Here is a 13,258-nt window from a genome sequence, read left to right as displayed (position 1 = left end):
ATCCATCCATCCATCCCCCTCTTCTCTTCCCTCTATCCATCCCCCCTCTTCTCCTTCCCTCCTCCATCCATCCCCCCTCATTCCCTTCCCTCCTCCATCCATCCCCCCTCTTCTCCTTCCCTCCATCCATCCCCCCTCTTCTCCCATCCCTCTATCATCCCCCTCTTCTCCTTCCCTCCTCCATCCATCCCCCTCATTCCCTTCCCTCCTCCATCCATCCCCCCTCTTCTCCATCCCTCTATCCATCCCCCTCTTCTCCTTCCCTCCTCCATCCATCCATCCGTCCCCTCCTCTCTCCTTCCCTCCTCCATCCCCCTCTTCTCCTTCCCTCCTCCATCCATCCCCCTCATTCCCTTCCCTCCTCCATCCATCCCCCTCTTCTCCATCCCTCCTCCATCCCCCTCTTCTCCTTCCCTCCTCCATCCATCCATCCCCCTCCTCTCCTTCCCTCCTCCATCCCCCTCTTCTCCTTCCCTCCATCCATCCCCCCTCTTCTCCTTCCCTCTATCCATCCATCCCCCTCTTCTCCTTCCCTCCTCCATCCTCCATCCCCCTCTTCTCCTTCCCTCCTCCATCCATCCCCCTCTTCTCCTTCCCTCCTCCATCCATCCCCTCTTCTCCTTCCCTCCTCTATCCATCCATCCATCCCCCTCTTCTCCATCCCTCTATCCACCCCCCTCTTCTCCTTCCCTCCTCCATCCATCCCCCTCATTCTCTTCCCTCCTCCCATCCATCCCCTCTTCTCCTTCCTCCATCCATCCCCCTCTTCTCCATCCCTCTATCATCCCCCCTCTTCTCCTTCCCTCCTCCATCCATCCCCCCATTCCCTTCCCTCCTCCATCCATCCCCCTCTTCTCCTTCCCTCTATCCATCCCCCCTCTTCTCCTTCCCTCCTCCATCCATCCATCCATCCATCCCCCTCCTCTCCTCCCTCCTCCATCCCCCTCTTCTCCTTCCCTCTATCTATCCATCCCCCTCTTCTCCTTCCCTCCTCTATCCATCCCCCCTCTTCTCCTTCCCTCCTCTCATCCATCCCCTCTTCTCCTTCCCTCTACTCCATCCCCCCTCTTCTCCTTCCCTCTATCCATCCCCCCTCTTCTCCTTCCTCCCTTCCATCCCCCTCTTCTCCTTCCCTCTATCCATCCCCTCTTCTCCTTCCCTCTATCCATCCATCCCCCTCTTCTCCTTCCCTCCTCTATCCATCCCCCTCTTCTCCTTCCCTCCTCTATCCATCCCCCTCTTCTCCTTCCCTCTATCCATCCCCATCTTCTCCTTCCCTCTATCCATCCCCCTCTTCTCCTTCCCTCTATCCATCCCCCTCTTCTCTTTCCCTCTATCTATCCCCCTCTCTCCTTCCCCCTCTCCCATCCATCCATCCATCCATCCCCCCTCTTCTCCTTCCCTCCTCTATCCATCCATCCATCCCCCTCTTCTCCATCCCTCTATCCATCCCCCTCTTCTCCTTCCCTCCTCCATCCATCCCCCTCATTCCCTTCCCTCCTCCATCCATCCCCCCTCTTCTCCTTCCCTCCATCCATCCCCCTCTTCTCCATCCCTCTATCTCCCCCTCTTCTCCTTCCCTCCTCCATCCATCCCCCTCATTCCCTTCCCTCCTCCATCCATCCCCTCTTCTCCATCCCTCTACTCCATCCCCCTCTTCTCCTTCCCTCCTCCATCCATCCTCATCCCCCCTCCTCTCCTTCCCTCCTCCATCCCCCCTCTTCTCCTTCCCTCCTCCATCCATCCATCCATCCCCCCTCCTCTCCTTCCCTCCTCCATCCCCCTCTTCTCCTTCCCTCCATCCATCCCCCTCTTCTCCTTCCCTCTATCCATCCATCCCCCTCTTCTCCTTCCCTCCTCCATCCATCCATCCCCCTCTTCTCCTTCCCTCCTCCATCCATCCCCCCTCTTCTCCTTCCCTCCTCCATCCATCCCCCTCTTCTCCTTCCCTCCTCTATCCATCCATCCATCCCCCTCTTCTCCATCCCTCTATCCACCCCCCTCTTCTCCTTCCCTCCTCTCATCCATCCCCTCATTCTCTTCCCTCCTCCATCCATCCCCCTCTTCTCCTTCCCTCCATCCATCCCCCTCTTCTCCATCCCTCTATCATCCCCCTCTTCTCCATCCCTCCTCCATCCATCCCCCCCATTCCCTTCCCTCCTCCATCCATCCCCCTCTATCCATCCCCCTCTTCTCCTTCCCTCCTCCATCCATCCATCCATCCATCCCCCTCCTCTCCTTCCCTCCTCATCCCCCTCTTCTCCTTCCTCATCCCCCTCTTCTCCTTCCCTCTATCTATCCACTCCCCCTCTTCTCCTTCCCTCTATCCATCCCCTCTCTCCTTCCCCCTCCTCCCCTCATCCTCTCTCCTTCCCTCTCTCCTTTTCTTCCCTATCCATCCCCTCTTCTCTTTTCCCTCTATCTATCCCCTCTTCTCCTTCCCTCCTCCATCCATCCCATCCATCCCCCTCTTCTCCTTCCCTCCTCCACCCATCCCCCCTCTTCTCCTTCCCTCCTCTATCCATCCATCCATCCCCCTCTTCTCCATCCCTCTATCCATCCCCTCTTCTCCTTCCCTCCTCCATCCATCCCCCTCATTCCCTTCCCTCCTCCATCCATCCCCTCTTCTCCTTCCCTCCATCCATCCCCTCTTCTCCATCCCTCTATCATCCCCCTCTTCTCCTTCCCTCCTCCATCCATCCCCCTCATTCCCTTCCCTCCTCCATCCATCCCCCTCTTCTCCATCCCTCTATCCATCCCCCTCTTCTCCTTCCCTCCTCCATCCATCCATCCATCCCCCTCCTCTCCTTCCCTCCTCCATCCCCCTCTTCCTTCCCTCCTCCATCCATCCCCCCTCATTCCTTCCCTCCTCCATCTCTCCCCCTCTTCTTCCCATCCCTCCTCCATCCCCCTCTTCTCCTTCCCTCCTCCATCCATCCATCTCCCTCCTCTCCTTCCCTCCTCCATCCCCCTCTTCTCCTTCCCCCTCCATCCATCCCCCTCTTCTCCTTCCCTCTATCCATCCATCCCCCTCTTCTCCTTCCCTCCCTCCATCCATCCATCCCCCTCTTCTCCTTCCCTCCTCCATCCATCCCCCCTCTTCTCCTTCCCTCCTCCATCCATCCCCCTCTTCTCCTTCCCTCCTCTATCCATCCATCCATCCCCCTCTTCTCCATCCCTCTATCCACCCCCTCTTCTCCTTCCCTCCTCATCCATCCCCCTCATTCTCTTCCCTCCTCCATCCATCCCCCTCTTCTCCTTCCCTCCATCCATCCCCCCTCTTCTCCATCCCTCTATCATCCCCCTCTTCTCCATCCCTCCTCCATCCATCCCCCATTCCCTTCCCTCCTCCATCCATCCCCCTCTTCTCCATCCCTCTATCCATCCCCCTCTTCTCCTTCCCTCCTTCCATCCATCCATCCATCCATCCCCCTCCTCTCCTTCCCTCCTCCATCCCCCTCCTCTTCTCCTCCCTCCTCCTCTATCTATCCATCCCCCTCTTCTCCTTCCCTCCTCTATCCATCCCCCTCTTCTCCTTCCCTCCTCTATCCATCCCCCTCTTCTCCTTCCCTCTATCCATCCCCCTCTTCTCCTTCCCTCTATCCATCCCCCTCTTCTCCTTCCTCTCTATCCATCCCCCTCTTCTCACTTCCCTCTATCCATCCCCCTCTTCTCCTTCCCTCTATCCATCCATCCCCCTCTTCTCCTTCCCTCCTCTATCCATCCCCCTCTTCTCCCTTCCCTCCTCTATCCATCCCCCTCTTCTCCTTCCCTCTATCCATCCCATCTTCTCCTTCCCTCTATCCATCCCCCTCTTCTCCTTCCCTCTATCCTCCTCTTCTCTTTCCCTCTATCTATCCCCCTCTTCTCCTTCCTCCTCCATCCATCCATCATCCCCCTCTTCTCCTTCCCTCCTCCATCCATCCCCCTCTTCTCCTTCCCTCCTCTATCCATCCATCCATCCCCCTCTTCTCCATCCCTCTATCCATCCCCTCTTCTCCTTCCCTCTATCCATCCATCCCCCTCATTCCCTTCCCTCCTCCATCCATCCCCCTCTTCTCCTTCCCTCCATCCATCCCCCCTCTTCTCCATCCCTCTATCATCCCCTCTTCTCCTTCCCTCCTCCATCCTCTTCTCATCCATCCATCCCCCTCTCCTCTCCTTCCCTCCTCCATCCCCCTCTTCTCCTTCCCTCCTTCCCATCCATCCATCCCCCTCCTCTCCTTCCCTCCTCCATCCCCTCTTCTCCTTCCCTCCATCCACTCCCCCTCTTCTCCTTCCCTCTATCCATCCATCCCCCTCTTCTCCTTCCCTCCTCCATCCATCCATCCCCCTCTTCTCCTTCCCTCCTCCATCCATCCCCCTCTTCTCCTTCCCTCCTCCATCCATCCCCCTCTTCTCCTTCCCTCCTCTATCCATCCATCATCCCCTCTTCTCCATCCCTCTATCCACCCCCCTCTTCTCCTTCCCTCCTCCATCCATCCCCCTCATTCTCTTCCCTCCATCCATCCCCCTCTTCTCCATCCCTCTATCATCCCCCTCTTCTCCATCCCTCCCTCCATCTATCCCCCCATTCCCTTCCCTCCTCCATCCATCCCCCTCCATCCATCCCCCTCTTCTCCTTCCCTTCCCATCCATCCATCCATCCATCCATCCTCCTCTCCTTCCCTCCTCCATCCCCCTCTTCTCCTTCCCTCCATCATCCCCCTCTTCTCCCTTCCCTCTATCTATCCATCCCCCTCTTCTCCTTCCCATCTATCCATCCCCCTCTTCTCCTTCCCTCACTCTATCCATCCCCCTCTTCTCCTTCCCTCCTCCATCCATCCATCCCCCCTCTTCTCCTTCCCTCTATCCATCCATCCCCCGCCTCTCCTTCCCTCCTCCCTCCCCCCCTTCTCCTTCCCTCCATCCATCCCCCTCTTCTCCTTCCCTCTATCCATCCATCCCCCTCTTCTCCTTCCCTCCTCTATCCATCCATCCCCTTCTTCTCCTTCCTCCATCCATCCCCCTCTTCTCCTTCCCTCCTCCATCCATCCCCCTCTTCTCCTTCCATTCCTCCATGCTGATAGATCCGGGTCTGGTTCTGCTATCCCTCCATACGTACTTGTGAGGTCCAGTAGGTTTGCCGGTAGGCGGTGTTTGGATCCTCTGAGGCTGCTGGGTCTGAGGAGGAAGAGGAGCAGAACCAGAACCATCCAGCCCATCAGAACCATGGGGACAGTCAGGTCTCCTCCTCCTACCTCGACCCACTGGGACCTGGCACTGGAGGGGAAGTGACCACACAGAGAGAGAGACAGTCACACTAATAATCAACTTGGCTGGATGGTGTATCAACACAAAAAAACAAGTCTGTATCTCCCATTTGAAAGTGTTGTTTAGACCAGCAATGGGCTTAATGTGGGTCTGAGACCCTCGGTGTGTGTTGATATGAAGCGTACATACTGTCCTGGGGATCACTCTGTGTCTGTACAGTACGACTGAGACTGGCGCAGCTGGAAGACAAGAACACAGGAGAGAGAGCACAGAGAGAGAGAGAGGGGGGGGAGGGAGAGACAGGAGAGAGAGAGGGGGGGAGGGAGAGAGATAGAGGGAGAGAGATTAGAGTGAGAGAGAGAGAGAGAGAGAGAGAGAGACAGAGAGAGAGAGGGAGAGAGTGGGAGAGAGATAGAGTGAGGGAGAGAGTGGAGAGAGAGAGAGAGGAGAGAGAGGGAGAGTAGGTGAGAGAGAGAGGGAGGAGAACATGAGTTTACGTCATGTTGGTTGATGTCCTTTAGACCAGACAAACAGAACAGAGACAGTGAGACAGACAGACAGACACAGCGGAGAGAGCAGACGATCTTGTGGTTTCCAGTGAATCGTTCCATTCCAATGAGCTAATGATACTCGTCCGGCAGCTCTCGCCCTCTTCTGTGTCGGCCAGAAATACAGGTGGTGGCAAAATAACTTCCGACATTGGCAAGAAACACAAAACTGGAACTTCCCACATTGGCAAGGAACACAAAACTGGAACTTCCGCATTGGCAAGGGAACACAAACTGGAACTTCCACATTGGCAAGGAACACAAAACTGGAACTTCCACATTGGCAAGGGGAATATCAGAAACTGGAACTTCCCACATTGGCAAGGAAAAGGGTGTGTCATTTTTAACATGAAAATGTCATCCAAAAAGTTATACTTTTGAATCATCTGTCCATAGAACATTCTACCAAGAGTCTTGATGATCTTCCAGGTGCTTTTTGACAAACTTGAGTCAACTTTTTGGATAGATGGGTCCCATTATGTCAGACGAAAACCAAACTCTGCATTCCACAGTAAGAACATCATACCAAGGTCAAAGCATGGTGGTGGTGGTGTGATGGTTTGGGATGCTTTGCTGCCTCAGGACCTGGACGACTTGCCTTAATAGAAGGAACCATGAATTCTGCTCTGTATCAGAGAATTCTACAGGAGAATGTCAGACCATCCGTCTGTGAGCTGAAGCTGAAGCGCAGCTGGGTCATGCAGCAAGACAATGATCCAAAACACACAATCAAATGATTAAAAAGCAACAGATTTCTAGTTTTGGAATGGCCTAAAGTCAAAGTTCAGACCTAATCCCCATTGAGATGTTGTGGCAGGACTTGAAGCCCAGGCAGTTCAGTGCTTGAAAACCCACCAAATGTTGTTGAGTTAAAGCAGTTATGCATGCAAAAAGTGGGCCTTCCTCCACAGCGACGTGAGAGACTGATCAACAACTACAGGAAGCATTTGGTTGGAGTCATTGCAGCTGCAAAGATGGCACAACCATTATGTGAGTGTAAGGGGGAATTACTTTTTCGCACAGGGGGTGGGTGTTGCATAACTTTGTTTATGAAATAAAATAAGTATACGTTTTTGTTTGTTATTTATAAACTCAGGTTCCCTTGATCTAATAATAGGTTTTGATCTGATAACACTCAGGATCGAAATACGCAAAAATAGAAAATCAGAAAGGGGGCAAATCTTTCTTCACGACCCTGTAGGTCTGTATCTATATGTAGTTTATAGCTCAACATAGGTCTGTATCTATATGTAGTTTATAGCTCAACATAGGTCTGTATCTATATGTAGTTTATAGCTCAACATAGGTCTGTATCTATATGTAGTTTATAACTCAACATAGGTCTGTATCTATATGTAGTTTATAACTCAACATAGGTCTGTATCTATATGTAGTTTATAGCTCAACATAGGTCTGTATCTATATGTAGTTTATAGCTCAACATAGGTCTGTATCTATATGTAGTTTATAACTCAACATAGGTCTGTATCTATATGTAGTTTATAGCTCAACATAGGTCTGTATCTATATGTAGTTTATAGCTCAACACTTAGGTCTGTATCTATGTGTGGTTTATAGCTCAACATAGGTCTGTATCTATATGTAGTTTATAACTCAACATGGGTCTGTATCTATATGTAGTTTATAACTCAACATGAGTGTATCTATATGTAGTTTATAACTCAACATAGGTCTGTATCTATATGTAGTTTATAGCTCAACATAGGTCTGTATCTATATGTAGTTTTATAGCTCAACATAGGTCTGTATCTATATGTAGTTTATAACTCAACATAGGTCTGTATCTATATGTAGTTTATAGCTCAACATAGGTCTGTATCTATATGTAGTTTATAACTCAACATAGGTCTGTATCTATATGTAGTTTATAGCTCAACATAGGTCTGTATCTATATGTAGTTTATAGCTCAACATAGGTCTGTATCTATATGTAGTTATAACTCAACATAGGTCTGTATCTATATGTAGTTTATAAACTCAACATAGGTCTGTATCTATATGTAGTTTATAACTCAACATAGAGTCTGTATCTATATGTAGTTTATAGCTCAACATAGGTCTGTATCTATATGTAGTTTATAACTCAACATAGGTCTGTATCTCTATATGTAGTTTATAACTCAACATGGTCTGTATCTATGTGTAGTTTATAGCTCAACATAGGTCTGTATCTATATGTAGTTTATAGCTCGACATAGGTCTGTATCTATATGTAGTTTATAACTCAACATAGGTCTGTATCTATATGTAGTTTATAACTCAACATAGGTCTGTATCTATATGTAGTTTATAACTCAACATAGGTCTGTATCTATATGTAGTTTTATAGCTCAACATAGGTCTGTATCTATACGTAGTTTATAACTCAACATAGGTCTGTATCTATATGTAGTTTATAGCTCAACATAGGTCTGTATCTATATGTAGTTTATAACTCAACATAGGTCTGTATCTATATGTAGTTTATAACTCAACATAGGTCTGTATCTATATGTAGTTTATAACTCAACATAGGTCTGTATCTATATGTAGTTTATAACTCAACATAGGTCTGTATCTATATGTAGTTTATAGCTCAACATAGGTCTCTATCTATATGTAGTTTATAACTCAACATAGGGTCTGTATCTATATGTAGTTTATAGCTCAACATAGGTCTGTATCTATATGTAGTTTATAGCTCAACATAGGTCTGTATCTATATGTAGTTTATAACTCAACATAGGTCTGTATCTATATGTAGTTTATAGCTCAACATAGGTCTGTATCTATATGTAGTTTATAACTCAACATAGGTCTGTATCTATATGTAGTTTATAACTCAACATAGGTCTGTATCTATATGTATGTTTATAGCTCAACATAGGTCTGTATCTATATGTAGTTTATAGCTCAACATAGGTCTGTATCTATATGTAGTTTATAACTCAACATAGGTCTTTTTGCTTTTTTATACTCCGGGTCTGTATCTATATGTAGTTTATAACTCAACATAGGTCTGTATCTATATGTAGTTTATAGCTCAACATGGGTCTGTATCTATATGTAGTTTATAACTCAACATAGGTCTGTATCTATATGGTTTACTAACTCAACATAGGTCTGTATCTATATGTAGTTTATAACTCAACATAGGTCTGTATCTATATGTAGTTTATAGCTCAACATAGGTCTGTATCTATATGTAGTTTATAACTCAACATAGGTCTGTATCTATATGTAGTTTATAACTCAACATAGGTCTGTATCTATATGTAGTTTATAGCTCAACATAGGTCTGTATCTATATGTAGTTTATAGCTCAACATAGGTCTGTATCTATATGTAGTTTATAACTCAACATAGGTCTGTATCTATATGTAGTTTATAACTCAACATAGGTCTGTATCTATATGTAGTTTATAACTCAACATAGGTCTGTATCTATATGTTCATTAAAATAAGATATCAGACAGGGAGTAAAGGACTGAGCTGTGGTTTTAGGTCTGTTGGCAAATGAGGAAACGCTCATGGTTGTGCTGGACCAATGACAGCTGGCCACATATGACACACCTGTACACAGGGACCAATGAGATGGCCTAGCTGGCTAGAGCACATTCTAAACAGATTTACACCCCGCCTCTCGGCATTCTATTGTTGCAACATTCTAGTCACTACTTTGAAGCACAGAGATAAGAGAGAGAGAGAGACACACACCATCTGTGTGTCTGTCTGTCTGTCTGTCTGTCTGCAGGAACCAGGAAATCCTGCTGGAGGAGAGAGACCGACAGCAGGAACCAGGAAATCCTGCTGGAGGAGAGAGACCGACAGCAGGAACCAGGAAATCCTGCTGGAGGAGAGAGACCGACAGCAGGAACCAGGATATGCTGCTGGCTCAGAGCCTCCACAGTCCCACCCACTGTTCTCCTCCCTCCTCTCTCTCTGTTCCTCTCCTTCACTCTCTCTCTGTGCCTCTCCTTCACTCTTCCTCTCCTTCACTCTCTTTCTATTTCTCCTCTCTCCCTCAATTCAATTTCAATTTCAATTCAATTTTAGGGCTTTATTGTCATGGGAAACGTATGTTAACATTGCCAAAGCAAGTGAAGTAGATAAATAAAAGTGAAATAAACAATAAAAATGAACAGTAAACATTACAAAAGAATAAAGACATTTCAAATGTCACGTTATGTCTATATACAGTGTTGTAACGATGTGCAAATCTCTCTCTCTCTCCCTCCCCCTCTCTCTTCCCATTCACCCATCTCCGTCTCCCCCTCTCTTTCTGTCCAATAACCTCTCCTTCCACCTGAAGTGTACATTCGTTCACTACCCCCCATCCATCAGGGTGAGAGAGAGTAAGCAGTCACGTTGTATCTTGCCGTCACGGTCTTTAATAAGATGGAGTAAGTTAGCAACACATGACTATTTACACAGAGGAAGTACTTCCACCACAACCACGGAGACATCTTTGACTGATACACAAATGGAATCTCTCTCCGTCACTCACACACACTCTTACCAGGTTGATGAGTCGTCTCATGGTATGCTCCTGGGAGCAGATGCACACACAGGGGTCAAAGCCTCCCTCCGCCATTACGATCACCTGACACACACACACACACACACACACACACACACACACACACACACCTGGGATGAGAACACACACACACACACACCTGGGACACAATAACATATTAAACTAACTGCTTCTTAAAAAGAGCCAGTATCCCCCAGTCCACAGAGAGAAAACATTCACTCTGCTGATACCAACTGGGTCTAAATGAATCGCCCCAAGTCCACAGAGAGAAAACATTCACTCTGCTGATACCAACTGGGTCTAAATGAATCGCCCCAAGTCCACAGAGAGAAAACATTCACTCTGCTGATACCAACTGGGTCTAAATGAATCGCCCCAAGTCCACAGAGAGAAAACATTCACTCTGCTGATACCAACTGGGTCTAAATGAAATCGCCCTATTGTCTATTTAGTGCACTACTTTTGACCAGGCCCACTTGCTACCTGTGCCATAAAAGCCCGGACCTCTTGGCAGAGGCAGTAGCTCAGAGTTGGCTACAGCTAAAAAGACAACTTGAATGTTTACTTGGGCGTTGTGTAACTATTTACACCGTCACTGACGTGGTTCTCATTCATTTTGCCAAATGACATGCGATGAGGAAATGGTTTACAGTTTAAACAAACTGCACCCTGGACCCCTTTTTATTTGTGCTAAATGATCGGTCCCTAGTTACCTAGCTAGTTAAGTACACATCGCCACCCTAGAGGCAAAGCAGAGACAAATCTAATGAGTAGTGGCCATGTAGTTGCGAGGTTAAAATTGTGAAATTGCAGAAAGTCTCTTCTGTGAGACAAAAAAATGCAACGTTAGGTGCTTAGCCTGTTCGCTAACGTAACTGTAGCCCTTCATCATGACTCTCCGTTCCATTACATAAAAATAGTTATTTGACAAAAAGCGTCTTCTGTAGGGGGGTTGTTTTGTTAAGAGACGCGACTCTCGGGTCTGAACATTAACAGGCATCGCTTGCGCTACGGGTTTGGAAGCATAAGACCTTATCTTTCATATAGGCTGGAAATAATACTAAAAAAAAACGGCTACATTGATACACATCTTTATAGGGTCAGGGTTCTGACACTGCCAGAAAACAGGCAGACGACAGAGTGGACTTCCTGTGCTAATTAACAACTGATTCTCCGAACACCTGTGTGCAAAACGGAAGACAGACGCCACAAACATGTCACTGAAAAAACACTGTGTGTATTTTTTGCATTTGTGGAAAATATTTTTGATGCGATATGAAAGAAAAGGGATTTATGTTCCTAGAACCGCATCTTTAGTTCAATATTGGGCTAACGTAACTGTAGCTAGCTAGCTAGCTAGCAGCTGGTCTCTGGGTGTGCATGTCCAAGGCTGACAAAGTCCTCCTGTCTTGTATTATTGCACAATAATAAACGGAACAAACTCGTCCTGTTGAGATATTTAGTAAATGAGTGGCAGAATTGCTAAGATAACTGCATATACCAGTAACATTATTCGATAACTGGTTAGATGGCGCTATGTATTTCAAAAAACGTTTGTTTACTTTAATGTAGCTGTAAGCTAAGTGTTGATAGCGACTGGCTGACTCACGCAGTGCTAACAGCTGGTAGGGCTAACATTAGCAGGCTATAGTTGGCTAGCAAGATATGCAAGCTGATTTTGTAACCATAAATTCATAAAGTATTTGCTTGTAAACTGGCTGAAAATTCAATTGAAACCTGTAGTCATGAGCGCAAAGGATTTGGTTTAATTTGAAGTTACACATTAAGTTATTTTTGATGGTGTTTACATATATATATATATATGTGTGGAATAGTGTTATATATTCCCACGGGGGGCCAGTATGAAAAAAAATGAAAAAAAATATGTATGTATTCACTAACTGTAAGTCGCTCTGGATAAGAGCGTCTGCTAAATAACTAACATGAATAGGCTGGCTTGCCGGGTCCTCCATATTACGTCACACCCCGCAAATCTTTTTTTCCGGTATGACTTCGGAACTCTGATCCGTTTTATGTAATTACTCGAAAAATAGAAAAGTGAGGTGTAACTTTGCATTGGGACTTTTGATCCATATTCTAATGCAAATCCATGCTACATGTCGTTACGTTTACGCTACCTACCCTACAGATTCAGTACTTTACCCACCTCTGCCAGCTAGCTAGCAACAATGAAACATTTGGGTCTGCTGTGTTTTTGAAGGGACAGGGAGACGACACTTACCTGAACAGCTTTAGAATCCAGTTAATTTTATTTTTCTTGTTGTTATCGTTCCCGGCCGTAGACGCGTCAGCAGAAAACCACAGCTGCCCAAACCTCTTTTCATCTGCACAGCAGAATATTTTCAGGGGGGACTAAAACGGGAGGGACTACCTAAATCGGTCCAATAGAAACTCTCGTTTTAGTTGCAGAACGGATAGCTGATGATAACACCCGGTGCTCTGCCCGTCTGTGTTTTGATACAGGACGTCACGTCACGGACATCACGCGAGATCTCCGAGTTAGACAGGAGATCTCGTGTTTTTTTGGTCGTTACTAAGTTGCCACAGCCACAAAGTCATAAATCCCGCTTATTTCTACAATTTCTCTTTTTAAATTGTATTTAAACCTTAACTACACTGCTAACCTTATGCATAACCCTAAATGAAGACCAAAAAGATATTGTTTGTTTTTCATCATTTTAAAAATTATATAACCAATTTTGACTTTGTGGCTGTGGTAACGTGGAAACCTTAGTTTTTTTTCTCCCAACTCAGCGTTTCAACCGTCTCAGGCCTCCGATTGGTTTAGAGGTCCAGCGGGATCTCACTTCAGCCAATCAAAGTCAGGAGCGAGTTATACGCGATGATTTACGGAAAGTAAACAAACCATACAGGGTCAATCAATCACCCAGTGACA

The 13,258-nt window shown here is 47.0% G+C and overlaps 1 long non-coding RNA gene across 1 annotated transcript; it reads right to left on the bottom strand.

Annotated features, from left to right (window-relative positions):
- Window positions 1-5,453: 5,453 nt before the first annotated feature.
- LOC123487865 lies at window positions 5,454-12,800 on the bottom strand. The gene is made up of 3 exons (XR_006659880.1): window positions 12,584-12,800; window positions 10,321-10,404; window positions 5,454-5,492 (listed from the first exon to the last, which is right to left on the bottom strand). It is a non-coding gene; the product is annotated as an uncharacterized LOC123487865 (long non-coding RNA).
- Between the last annotated feature and the right edge of the window lie 458 nt (window positions 12,801-13,258).

This window comes from Coregonus clupeaformis, unplaced genomic scaffold (assembly GCF_020615455.1).
Source record: "Coregonus clupeaformis isolate EN_2021a unplaced genomic scaffold, ASM2061545v1 scaf1835, whole genome shotgun sequence".
Taxonomy (NCBI): Eukaryota; Metazoa; Chordata; class Actinopteri; order Salmoniformes; family Salmonidae; genus Coregonus; species Coregonus clupeaformis.
The sequence above is the reverse complement of the archived record's forward strand: the minus strand, read 5'-3'. Positions and strand labels throughout refer to the sequence as shown.